Source organism: Cannabis sativa, chromosome 4 (genome assembly GCF_029168945.1).
Source record: "Cannabis sativa cultivar Pink pepper isolate KNU-18-1 chromosome 4, ASM2916894v1, whole genome shotgun sequence".
NCBI lineage: Eukaryota > Viridiplantae > Streptophyta > Magnoliopsida > Rosales > Cannabaceae > Cannabis > Cannabis sativa.
This window is the reverse complement of record NC_083604.1, coordinates 44,797,522-44,811,009: the sequence shown is the minus strand read 5'-3', so window position 1 is coordinate 44,811,009 and position 13,488 is coordinate 44,797,522. Positions and strand designations below refer to the sequence as shown.

The window sequence follows — 13,488 nt, the reverse complement described above, 5'->3', positions numbered from 1 at the left end:
ATTTGAAATCTATGACTAAGTTATATTTATTTAATTCAAAATTAAAATATACCATAAAATTATATCATTTTGTCTTAATTATAATAAAAACTTTTATTAAATAATTAAGATAGTTGTTAACTTAAATTTAAATTTCAAACTAGTAACTTTAATATTCATTTTGAATCAAATTAATTTGAAAAATAAATATCCCATCAAAAATAATTAATTATTTTTATTAAATAATAATGTTATACCTAAAATTTGGCTTTATACCAGAGGCTGACACGTGTCCTATAGAAGGAATATGAATCAATTCTGATAATATAATAATGATGTATCATTAAATGCAATTTAAAATAACTCGTCCATATTAAATATAAGTTTGATAGATAATATTCAAACTCGTGGGCTGCTTAGTCTTATGCGAGACAAGAATAATAACTATTAAACTAGTATTGATGAGACACATATTTGCCTCGGGATAAGCTCATTTACATACACAAGAAGAGGATACTCTCCGGTACGAGCAGATTAAATGTAGCAACATAAAATCGCCTCGCGTTACACATAGCGAGAAGATCACCTTGCATTGCTAATACCAATAAAGGAATACAACATTATTTTCCAACACTTAGCGATATTTTCCTATTAAGATGGATAAGAAGAGAACTCATATATGACGAGACACAACTTTCCAAGTCAGCAATAACCGTCTAGAGGATAAAAATAAAGAGAGTTGGGTAGTTATTAAATATTATCCCATGTGTGATTAAATGAAATGTGGAGATTATCCACATTTCATAAACAATTATGAATGAACCAATCCCCAAAAAGAATAACTGCCAACCTATATTCCTATAAATAGGAGCAGAATCCATAGAAAAAAGAGACGACAAATTTGAGAGAGAAAATATTGTTATTTAAATATTGATATTGTATCATGTACTCAAAACATATCCTTAATAATAAGAACTCGTGAAGTATGTAGACTTTAACTACAAAACTAAGTAAAATATCTGGTGTTTATTAATTATATATTTATTTTTGTAGTATATTTATTGCAAAAAGGTTATTTAATTCGGTTAACAAATAATATGATAATTTATAGTTTTTCATAGTGTATATACACTGTATATGTATTATATTATATTCTATATATAATAATATAATATATATATTATATATATACACACATATATAACTATATATATACATATCAGGTAGGGTCAAAATAGGAGAGGACCAACCACCACCATGGAGTCACGGTGGGTGGCGGCTATAATAGTCACTTTGGCTCACGGTGGCCATGGAGGCCACGAGAATGACGTTGCCACAGTAGCAGGGTCGAGAGACCCACTACCTAATCGGGTCTCATGTGCATGGAGGATGGACGACTGAAGTCACATGCATGACATGCATGCTATGTCCAGGCCACAAAACGAGGATCCCGAAGGTCCTTTGGTAGTCTACTAGTGGTCAGACCACCATGCTGGCGAAGATCGATGCTGATCGTAGGGGCCATAGTCCCTTGATGCAATCGGCTTCCATGGCTGGCCAGCGTTGAAGGAGTGGAGGGGCACAAAACCTAAGACCACTCAGGTGGTCTTATATGGTCGGGGTTCCTCCACGAAATCGAGCTCACATACATGTGATTTCAAACGTGCATGGTCATGTTTCAAGATTAAAATCCGAGCTCACATGTAATGTACATTACATGGGTATATAATATAAAATTAAAATTACATAAAAAAATTTTATGCCCCATAACGACTTATATTATTTTCTTAAAAAAATAACAACAAAACTTACACATATTTTTATCATATAATTAATCACCTCTCATACATTCACAATAATATAACTATCCATTCACATACAAATCACATATATATAAATATATAAAACCCACAAAATATTTAATGTATATACATTCATAGAACTGCTCTTGATACTAATTTTTAGTTTTATGGTACTAAATCTGGTACATAGCTGAAGAATTCGTATATCTAATTCTTACTGTACCATAACCCAAGAATATCCATATATATAAACATTAAAATCAAAACATAATTTACATGAAACAAATATATGTAGACCTGTTGATGACTATCATTGTATCATCAAAAAATTTTGTAAGTTAGATCTAATAATTCTCACACCGTCATCTTCCAAATCGATCTACTAAACACAAGGAGTAGTGTGTGCTACTAGGATAAAGTATATATTACTCTTGATAAATTCTCAACACATGAGCAACAATTATTTTAGAGAGAAAAATTGTTTTTCTTTTCTTCCTATATTTCAAAAATTAAAGTGTGAAAAGCTTTTTCTAATTTCTTAAATCAAGCTTCTATTTATAGTAGTTAATTCTCAATTAATTAAATCATATTTAATTATTTAAATAAATATCTATAACCGAATTCGGTTACTGATATTTCTGATGAGGGAATCTTTCAACTATCTTTGAGGAAATATCTCAACCAACTTGAAATATCTTTAACTACTTTTTAAATTTAAATATTTATCAATTCGAATTAATTAAAAAATTAATTAACCCAAAAAGACAAAATAGCGTAATATCTTGAGATTAAAAAATAGATTAGTAACCATAATTAAAATTTATTAAGTATAATGACTAATTACATTATTATATAATGAATTATGTGAAATTATTTGAGAATTTTTATATTTAAACCCCATTTATGGGTTAAGAGCATTTTTGTTATGTTGACCCGAGAAAGGTAAAATTATAATTTTAATATATATTGTGCTAATGGACTATATTATTATATAGCATGTTCATATTATTTTATTTCAGGTGACTTTTGATAAGTTAGCGTGATATAGTCACAATCAAACATTCTGGCTCAAACCGAGTTTGGAATCCAAAATTCATAAACTTTGTGATTAGGGCATAATCTGAATTATATAATATGTGAATATATAAGTGTAGATATGATTGACTAAATTGCCTTTAATTGTTCTTTATATTGACTTTGGCCTACAGGGTATAATGATCATTTGACCAAAAATGAGATAAATGAATTATGTGTTTCATTTGTGAAAAAATGAAAAAGAAAAATCATTTATGGTCTAGACTCTCTCAACCGATCTCCTCTCTCTCTCTCTCCCTAATTCAAGCTGTTCATTTTGAGTTTTGAAGAAAAAATCGAAGGAATTTTATGGCTTTGGTGTTAGAACTTTGAGGTAGTAATTTAACTTTTGTCATGTTTAATTCTATGTTAATTCTCGAATTTGATTTTTTCAAGGTATTTAGTTGTTTGTTGATGGTTTTGTTATGATCTTCTTTTGATTTTGAGAGTGTTCACAAGTTCAAAAGCAAAGAAATTATAGATTATTGTTTATTGTGCTTGAATCTGAGTTTCAGGTCAGATCCTTAGTGTGCTATTGTTGCTTTCTTGGCTGTTTTTGAGAATTTTAGTTTTGAGCTGAGTATTTTGAGCATAAAGTTATCTTGTGTTCAATTTGACTTTAAAAAACATGAATTTTTGTAACTTGAGCTTTGTGTTTTGTGTGTGAGTTCAAGCATGTTAATTGGGGAGTGGGTAATGCTTGAAAAATACTTTATTTGGCATGAAAATCAATTATTGTGTTGTGGTAGGTTTTATTGTGAAGTGGTGTATGTTGAAAATCTGTAAAACTGGTATTTTTTGGGTTTTAAGCCAGTTGTCGTGACTAGATATGGGGTCGTTGCGACGAGGCTCAAACCTAGAACTAGGGTTAGCCCTTGCCTCAACCTGGTCGTTGCGAGCCTAATCTTGTCGCGACAATAATTGATAATTGATTTAAACATTTTAACATTACGTACAAACACCATAGAGCCGGTGAGCTCGTGTGTTGGGATATGAATTGGAAACTCACAGCTTACCATGTCAGAGACGTTGTCGTACTTAATATAAGAATGGATTAAAATGTCTTTCATTTATTCTTTAAATATTTACTTTGATTAATATTATCATTTAATGTATAAGCGGTTCTGAAATTGGTCAGTTATGTAATCCTAAAGGACACTTTTTATATATATGAGTGATCCGAATCAAATAAACTAAGTTGAAATCTTTGCAATAATGGACTAAGCAGACCGAGCTCTGACTAAACCATTACAATTCTCTTATTTTCTCTTTGTTTTATGTTTTTTTCTCTATTTAGTAGTCGATAATTTGAGTACTTGCTATTCTAAGTGAGTACTCGCACATTTTTTACTGGGCATTCTTATTTTCTTTGAATACTCGCGCTAATCTGGTCCTCTCCAAATTCCTCCAACAGTTATAAAATATAAAACAATAATAGCTATTTTCCATCAAATATTAAACTAACTCAATTTTGTAGGTTATTATTATTATTGTAAATAAAATATGAGAATATCCATTTCTAGAAATTATCAAAGTGTCAAATAATTTATATAAACATATATATTTTTATAATAGAAATTTCAGTCAAGATTAATCGCAACAACGGTCTACATGGTCAAGGCAGAGAAAAAATTGCACATCTCAAAATAAGATGATCAAACACACAAAAAACCACATCGACTATAAGACGAACAAAAAGCTTTAGACTCACAATGGATAAACAAGTAAACAAAAATAGCCCAAAGACAACATCACAAAAGGTGTAGGTTGTTATGTAATATCCGCGAACTCAGAAGAGTATTTTTGTAAATTTTTCCTGCTAAGAGTATTTTTGTTATTTTATATATTTATGGGTTTAAATATGCATCGAATTTTCGTGATAATATAATGGTTGATTTTCTTGGCATGGGCATAATGCCTAATAAATATATATCTGAATATTAAATCTCAGTGATTTATTTGATTTTGGTACCTATTACTATTAGTGTGGGAATAATAATAATAATGAAATGTGTTAACTTACAATAATATAATAATATTTGTGATTATTATTTTTTGTATAATAATATTGGTAAATATTATTATAGTATTAAATGATATATTTGACACACTTTTTATATATTATGTATTATATTATATTATTATTGTTATTATTATTATTACTATTTTGTATGAAACGTTTAAACCGAGTGTATATACGTGCGATACTTATAACAGGATGAGCGAGTTTTGTGGAATAAGAATCGTACTTTCGGTTTAAAGTGATCTTTCTGCTTGAGTTTAAACACCTTAGAAAATTAGTTATTGAGTTGAGATTTCATACCAAAACAGAGAGAGAGAGAGAGAGAGAGAGAGAGAGAGAGAGAGAGAGAGAGAGAGAGAGAGAGAGAGAGAGAGAGAGAGAGAGAGAGAGAGAGAGAGAGAGAGAGAGAGAGTATGGTGTATACGATATATCAATTTTTTTGTCAATCTTCGAGTGGATTGCAACCTGGGTGAAAGTGGATGTTTGAGACCACTTATGTACGACATGAGCAAGCCTTTTAACGTTGTATAAGGGTCGGAGGTAACTGTTTTGAGTTTCACCATTGTTGAAGCTTTGAAGGTACAACTTAAAAAGGACACAAATTCGAACGTGTTTAAGCTTGTTCTTGGGTCAAGGGAGGTTAGATATGAGTGTATGGGACCCTAAGGATTGTTTTTGATGTAAGAAAATGAAGCTTGAACGTCCAAAAAGAAGGACCAAGATTTTGACTCCATTAAAGACAATACACCGCCAACGAAGGAGACAACTCCGATCTGCCAACTTGGGCCTCTTTTCTTTGGTTGATCTTGATTATTTTGAGGTCCTAAGCACTGTGGAGAGCTTCCCCAATCAAAAGGATGCGTCAAGAGCAACCAGGACAAAGTTACACCTTGCCGGCGACAAAACTGACGTGAACGCCGACGACCACGTTCTGAGTAGTTCTGAGGATCTTGTTCTTTATAAGGAAACACATTGAGTTACTCAAGGTAGTAAGTGTGGTCTTAGCAACTGAGGTAAGAAGAGTGAGAATCTGTGCACAAGGTGTATGTTTATGCATACAACTCGGTTTGATTTGTTATTTAATTTGATTATGTGTTATGATGATTTCCTTACATAATTAGCATCGTTAGCATGAGAATAGTGTTAGGGTCTTACCGCTTGTGTGAGCATAGCACTTGCAGGTTATAATATTATCATGAGTGAGTACAACTTATGGTAAGTGATTGTCCTGTTGGAAGCCAACTATGAGAATAACACAAGGCAGGGTAGGTGACCTCATGTCTGATCAACATGAGTGTATAATTAACTATCGTATGCGAGTATAATGTGCGGTATGAGACTTGATTTATGCATGTGAGAACAACATGCATTATGAATATATTTCATGGAATGTGAATTATTATTGATTAATATTTAGAGTAACTTATGTCAAGCATCTAGTTAGGAGGGTTATGTCTTACATAGCTCTTCTTATTGGTCGTTAACTCACAGGTACTTTGTGTGCAGGTAAAGGTAAGGCTAAGAAGTGAGATTGAAGAGCTCGAGGCGCGAACTGCATGTTAGGGGGCTGGTGCAGTATTTTACTTTTAATGTTTCTAAATGTTAAACATTGTGGATCCGTTATTTTGATTTAACTAGTTCTTATATAAGTTTACAGTACTAAAAATATTTTTATTTTAAACAGTGAGATCTCATGCTTAGATATTTTTCAATAAAGAAGTATTTTATTGTCTTTATCTTATCAAATTGTTTTATATGGACTATCCTGTGTGATATCTCGGAAAATTGGAGTGTTATAATATGGTATCAGAGCAACACGGTCCTGAAGAATGTGGTTAGCCCTAATATGTAAAGTTCACCGCCATGAGATGAGCTCGACTCACTGTACTGTAAGTGGTTATTACTTATAATTAAGTTTCCTTTAAATTCTACACACGAGAATGTAATATTCTTTTCATGTAAAATTGATGATCAAAATGATCTTTCTTGATGTGTTTTGGTCTGTGTGGTTCAGGAGTTTAGAAATGCCTCCTAGAAGGTCAGTCAAATTGGGTCAAGGTCGAGGTTGAGGTCGAGGTCGGGGCCAAGGCCATGACCGAGATACAGGCCAAGATTATGGAGGGATCAATGAACCACCTCAAGCACCATAAGGATGGGAAGAGCGCCTTCCCACACTAGAAGGAACCATTCGAAGGCAAAATGAAGAACTTTGTCAACTGAGACATCAATTGGAGTTGTCAGTTCAAATAAGGCCGACAGAGCCAGAAAATAGAGACCCACCAGTTGTGGTGGTATATCCTGCTACAGAAGCTAGACATGAGATGTTAGCAGAGAGATTTCGAAAACAACACCCACCTGAGTTTGAGGGACGCATACACCCAGTGGTGGCTGAAGAGTAGATGAGTCGCATAGAAAGCATTTTGCAGATGATGAGGGTCGATGGGAATGACCGAGTGAAGTGTGTATCATACATGCTGAGGAAAGATGCTCGTATCTGGTGAGAGGTGGTGGAGCAAACAAAGGATGTGGATACCATGAAGTAGGATGATTTCAAAAGGGTTTTTATTGAGAAATATTATAACTCAGCAGTTCTAGTAGCAAAGGTCGATGAATTTACTGGATTAGCCTAAGGGAGCCTTACTGTTACAGAGTATGCACCAAAATTTGATAGACTGGCGAAATTCGCTCCAAATCTGGTACCTACTAATAGAGTACGTGCACATCGATTTGTGGAAGGCCTGAAACCAATGATTGCTTGAGATGTGGAAATTTTGTCAAGGGGTCAATTTGGTTATGCTCAAGTTGTCAAAATGGCTCTTACGGCTGAGTGGAGTGAAAATAAAATTTGGAAGGAAAATGCTGCCATGAGAGAATCTAAGAAAGGTGGAGCCAATTCTAATGAACACAAGAAAAGGGGACAAGGTCAGTCCGGGCAGTCAAGTCAAGACAAGAGGTACAAAACTGATAACAACCAACGATCTAATGGCAACAGTGGGTGAAACATTCCAGAATTCCCTAAATGTACCACACGTCATCTCGGCGAGTGTCGCGCAAAAGCATGCTACAAATGTGGAAAGGAAGGACACATCAAACGCAATTTCCCAATGTGGGGACAGACTGGGAACAAAGCAGAACCCAAGAAAGATGACAAGTATTTTCCAGCCAGAGTTTTCGCCATCACTCAAGCAGAAGCTGAGGCCAGTCCTTCGGTTGTATCAGGTCAGATTCCTATGGCCAACACTTTTTGTAAAGTTTTGTTTGATTCTGGTGCAACTCATTCTTTTATTGCTTGCACATTTGTTAATCATATAAATGCACCAAGTGAATTATTTATTGTGGGGTTTGGGACCATGTTACCATCTAGGGAGATTCTAATCTCTAGAAACTGGCTTAGGGGTATACCTGTTAGGATAGATGGTAGGAAATTATTTGTAGACCTGATTGTATTAGATTTATTTGATTTTGATGTAATCTTAGGCATGGCCTTTCTTACCAAGTATGGAGCATCAATTAACTGTAAGCAAAAAAAGTTATTTTCACACTAGATGATGGAGAGACATTCAAGTTTAGGGGGTAAGAAAGAAACTCTGAAATGCGAGAACAATATCCAAAATTATTTGAGTAAAATTTCGGGACGAAATTTTCTTTTAAAGGGGGATAATTGTAATATCCGCGAACTCAAAAGGGTATTTTTGTAAATTTTTCTAACTGAGTATTTTTGTTATTTTTACATATTTATGGGTTTAAAAATATATGGAATTTTCGTGATGATATAATGGTTGATTTTCTTGGCATGTGCATAATGCCTAATAAATATATATATATCTGAATATTAAATTTCGGTGATTTGTTTGATTTTGGTACCTATTATTATTAGTGTGGGAATAATAATAATAATAATAATAATAATAATAATAATAATAATAATAATAATAATAATAATAATAATAATAATAAAATGTGTTAACTTATAATAATATAATAATATTTGTGATTATTATTTGTAGTATAATAATATTGGTAAATATTATTATTATAGTGTTAAATGATATATTTGACACATTTCTTATATATTATATATTATATATTATTATTAGTACGAAACGTTTAAACCGAGTGTATATACGTGCGATACCTATAACAGGAGGACCGATTTTTGTGGAATCAGAATCGTTCCACTTTCGGTTCAAAGCAATCTTTTTGCTTGGGTTTAAACACCTTAAAAAATTAGTTATTCAATTGATTTCGTACGCCAAAACAGAGAACGAGAGAGAGAGAGAGAGAGAGAGAGAGAGAGAGAGAGAGAGAGAGAGAGAGAGAGAGGGGGAGGGAGGGAGAGAGAGAGAGAGAGAGAGTACGGTGTATACGATATATCAAAAAAAATTTCGTTCTCCGAGTGGATTGCAACCTGGGTGAAAGTGGATGTTTGAGACCACTTATGTGCGACCTACGGAAGCCTTTTAACGTTATATAAGGGTCAGAGGTCACTGTTTTGAGTTTCACCATTGTTGAAGCTTCGAAGGTACGACTTGAAACGGACGCAAATTCAAACGTGTTTAAGCTTGTTCTTGGGTCAAGGGAGGTTAGATATGAGTGTAAGGGACCGTAAGGATTGTTTTTGACATAAGAAAACGAAGCTTTAACGTCCAAAACAAAGGACAAAGATTTTGACTGCATTAAAGACGGTGTACCGTCAACGAAGGAGACAACTCCGATCTACCAACTTGGGCCTCTTTTCTTTGGTTGATCTTGATCGTTTTGAGGTCCTGAGCACTGTGGAGAGCTTCCCCAATCGAAATGACGCGTCAAGAGCAATCAGTGACAAAGTTACACCTTGTGTGCGACGAAACCGATGTGAACGCTGGTGACCACGTTCTGAGCTGTTCTAAGGATCTTGTTCTCAACAAGGAAACAAATTGAGGTGCTCGAGGTATCAAGTGTGGTCTTAGCAACTGAGGTAAGTAGAGTGGAGATCTGTGCGCAGGGTGTATGTTTATGCATACAACTCGGTTTGGTTTGTTATTTAATTTGATTATGAGTTGTGATGATTTCCTTACATAATTAGCATCGTTAGCATGAGAATAGTGTTAGGGTCTTACTGCTTGTGTGAGCATAGCACTTGTAGGTTATAACTTTATCATGAGTGAGTACAACTTATGGTAAGTGATTACCCTATTGGATGCCAACTGTGAGAATAACACAAGGCAGGGCAGGTTACCTCATGCCTGATCAACATGTGTGTAGTTGATTATCGTATGTGAGTATAATGTGCGGTAGAAGACTTGATTTATGGATGTGAGAACAACATGCATTGTGAATATATTTTATGGAATGTGAATTATTGTTGATTAATATTAAGAGTAACTTATGTCAAGTATCTGGTTAGGAGGGTTATGTCATACATAGCTCTTCTTACTGGGAGTTAGCTTATGGGTACTCTGTGTGCAGGAAAGGGTAAGGCTAAGCAGTGAGACTAAAGAGCTCGAGGCGTGGACTGCATGTTAAGGGGCTGGCACAGTATTTCTTTTAAAGTTTTTAAATGTTAAACATTGTGGATCCGTTATTTTGATTTAACTAGTTCTTATTTAAGTTTACAGTACTAAAAATATTTTTGTTTTAAACAGTGAGATCTCATGCTTAGATATTTTTCAATAAAGAAGTATTTTATTATCTTTATCTTATTAAATTGTTTTATACGGACTATCCTGTATGATATCTCGGGAAATCAGGGTGTTACATGTTAAACACCATTATTACAAGGAAACTAAATAGAGAAAGCAAAAAAAACATGCCCCTAAACTCAAACAAAGAAAAGAATGAACCTCAATCTGTCAAGCATGGATAAAGGAACATGGACACAGACTTTTGAAAATACTAGTCCATCCTCGAACTCCCACATGGATTCAAAATAGTAAAGGAGACAGGAAAAAGGTTGAACATTCCTTGGGATAAACCCATATTCTCCCTTCAACATCTACGCTCCTTGGCTTTAAAGTCGAGACACAATAAAAGAAACACCAAGATCTAGAAAAGGAAGAGTAGCACATCCAAAACCCAAATGCCAACTAGCTACAACCACCACCAAAGCTCCACAATTCACCATCAAAGGAGGAAAAGACCAACTGGTAACCACCACCACTGCTGCAAAGCAGACTAAGGGCAAAAGACCACCGACGACCACCATCCACTACCACTAAACAACCAATTCAAGACCCATAACCACCACGACCATGGTCCCAACACCTAAAAACCTCAACCACAAACCGCACCCATGGAACAAAGGAATACAAAACTCGCCGTTGCATCCATGTGGATGGACCAACGATGGTTGAAGCTCCACTCGATCATAGACCCACCAGAAACTACAAACTAAAGATCTCGAGGCACCACCAATCAAGAAACTAGCCACAAGTACCGAAAGAAAAGAAAACTCTAGAGGGTTACTTAAGATAACGAGAAAGCAAGAGAATGAATATTTAATGTTAAGAATACAACAAACGATTGACTGCTAAAATTGGTGAAGAATCCAATGTCCATTTAAAATAGATCAAACTCACTAAAACATTATATATCACGCACTACTTTATTTTATTCGAACTTCACCCCATAAGCATTATAATTTTCTATCATTCCTCATTAGCAATAGCAAATACATTCAAAAGGTGAAGAACCTCATAAATGTCTAAGGAAAAAGTCAGTCGCATGTTTAGTTGAATTAGGAATTCGTAAGATGCACATCCCCAAAGTGCATGAAAGGTCACTTCAATCTTAGTAGAAGACATAGGGCACAAAACATTTTAGCTAAATTTCCAAGAATAAGTAATTAGTTAAGCGTGACTTTCTAATTGAACATCTTAACTAGGGGTGGGCATCCGATCCAATCCAATTTTTTTCTCCTCATCCAATCTAATCTAATTAGTAATTGGATTCAAAAAATCATCATCCAATCCAATCCAATTAGACCTCAAAATCCAATCCAATACTACCCAATTACTAATTGGATTGGATCGGTTTTTTAATTGGATATCCAATTACACACCTAAATTTTAATATTAACTTAAACATATGAAGAAAAATACGTAAAAAATAAATATCATCCTTTATTTAAGTTTAGACTCCATAAACTTACCATCATTACAATGTAATGTAACTAAAAGTTTTAAATAATTAAAACAAGAACATTTCTAAATAATAAAATAGAACAAAACATCATGAAAATAAATACACAAAATGACCAACTGTTACAAATTTAACACAAAAAAAATCCAATGAAAATATAATTAATGTATATTATATTTTGTTATTATATGGGGTTAGAACTCGGCCCACAACTACATGGTACCCTATTTGAGTGCCCCATGATACACTAAGAAAGCCATGCAAGCACTGCAATGCTTGCACTCTATGATTCTGAACCTAAGGTTTCATGAATCCGAAGTAGGGTTGGAGCAAAAACCCTAATCCAATGAGAAATTCAATGAAAACTTGACTCATTGAGATACAAGAAAATCAAGACTTGAACAATGAGTCAGAATTGTATAAAAACACCCTCTCAAAGGTGTTAGGGGAGCAATGCCATCTTTTTCACCAAAACGATGACATTGTTCCCCAAGAAGAATGACAAAGGGAAAATTGGCCAATTGTATTTTTCTAACATCAATGAGTATAAAACCAATGAGAAGCACCAACAAATGGTGATGGACTACTTTGGGTGAGCAGTGCCATCTTTTTGGCAAAAAAATATGCCACTGCTCCCATAAAGAGAAAGAGAAGGAGGAAGTTAGTTATGTGTTTTTCTAACATCAAAAACACATGAAACAAATGTAAAATCCTACCAAATGGTGGTGGAATGCTCTAGGCAAGCATTGTAATATTTTTGGCTAAAAAGATGGCATTGCTCCCATATTAGGGTCCCACAAGTTTTTGAGCCCCAAAACCAAGAGAACACGAATCACCATCAAAAAAATCATCCAAAACACACCCCAAGGTGTTAAAAAACAAGTATAAGCAAGTAGTGTCATCTTTTATGCCAAAAAGATGGCATTGCTCGCAAGGAGCAAGAATTCTAGGACTCTGCTTGCAACCCTTTATTAAAATAACCATAACTTGCTTAATTCTTATTCAATTCAAGTTGCATTAAAAATCTCTTTTAAAGAAGAATTTAAGTTTGTATGATGATCATATCACAATTTTGACGTTTTTCAGCCCTAAAATTGAGTTACAAGACATATTGCCTTATATTACTCACGAAATGAAGGGTTTCACCAAAATTTTGCAAGAAGGGAGCCTCATAGAGTTGATACACAAGCTATGCTATTTTCCTAGTGCCAAGGCTCCCGTAAATACACACTTCCATAATCCTTTGCTCACACAAATTATTATCCTCCAAAAAGGAGAACGCCACCAAAACGTGTTGGACTTATTTTGAAGAATTCAGTAAATACTCTGAAAGAGCTAGCGAAATGGTTCTTCAGCCCGCCAGCCCCCCATGAATACTTGCCTAAGTAGATTTCAGTTCTCTTTACGTTTGGGAAGAATTATGGAACATTAAACACAAAATTTGTTATGACAAATGCATTATATTCATTCCAAGGTATGGGATCATAAGCA

At 34.1% G+C, this 13,488-nt stretch overlaps 1 long non-coding RNA gene across 1 annotated transcript; it reads left to right on the top strand.

The window, feature by feature from the left end:
- The first annotated feature begins 3,026 nt into the window (after positions 1–3,026).
- On the top strand, positions 3,027–10,552 carry LOC115712614 (uncharacterized). Its single transcript, XR_004010899.2, has 4 exons — positions 3,027–3,189; positions 6,385–6,767; positions 6,893–8,097; positions 10,327–10,552. It is a non-coding gene; the product is annotated as an uncharacterized LOC115712614 (long non-coding RNA).
- Positions 10,553–13,488: the final 2,936 nt, after the last annotated feature.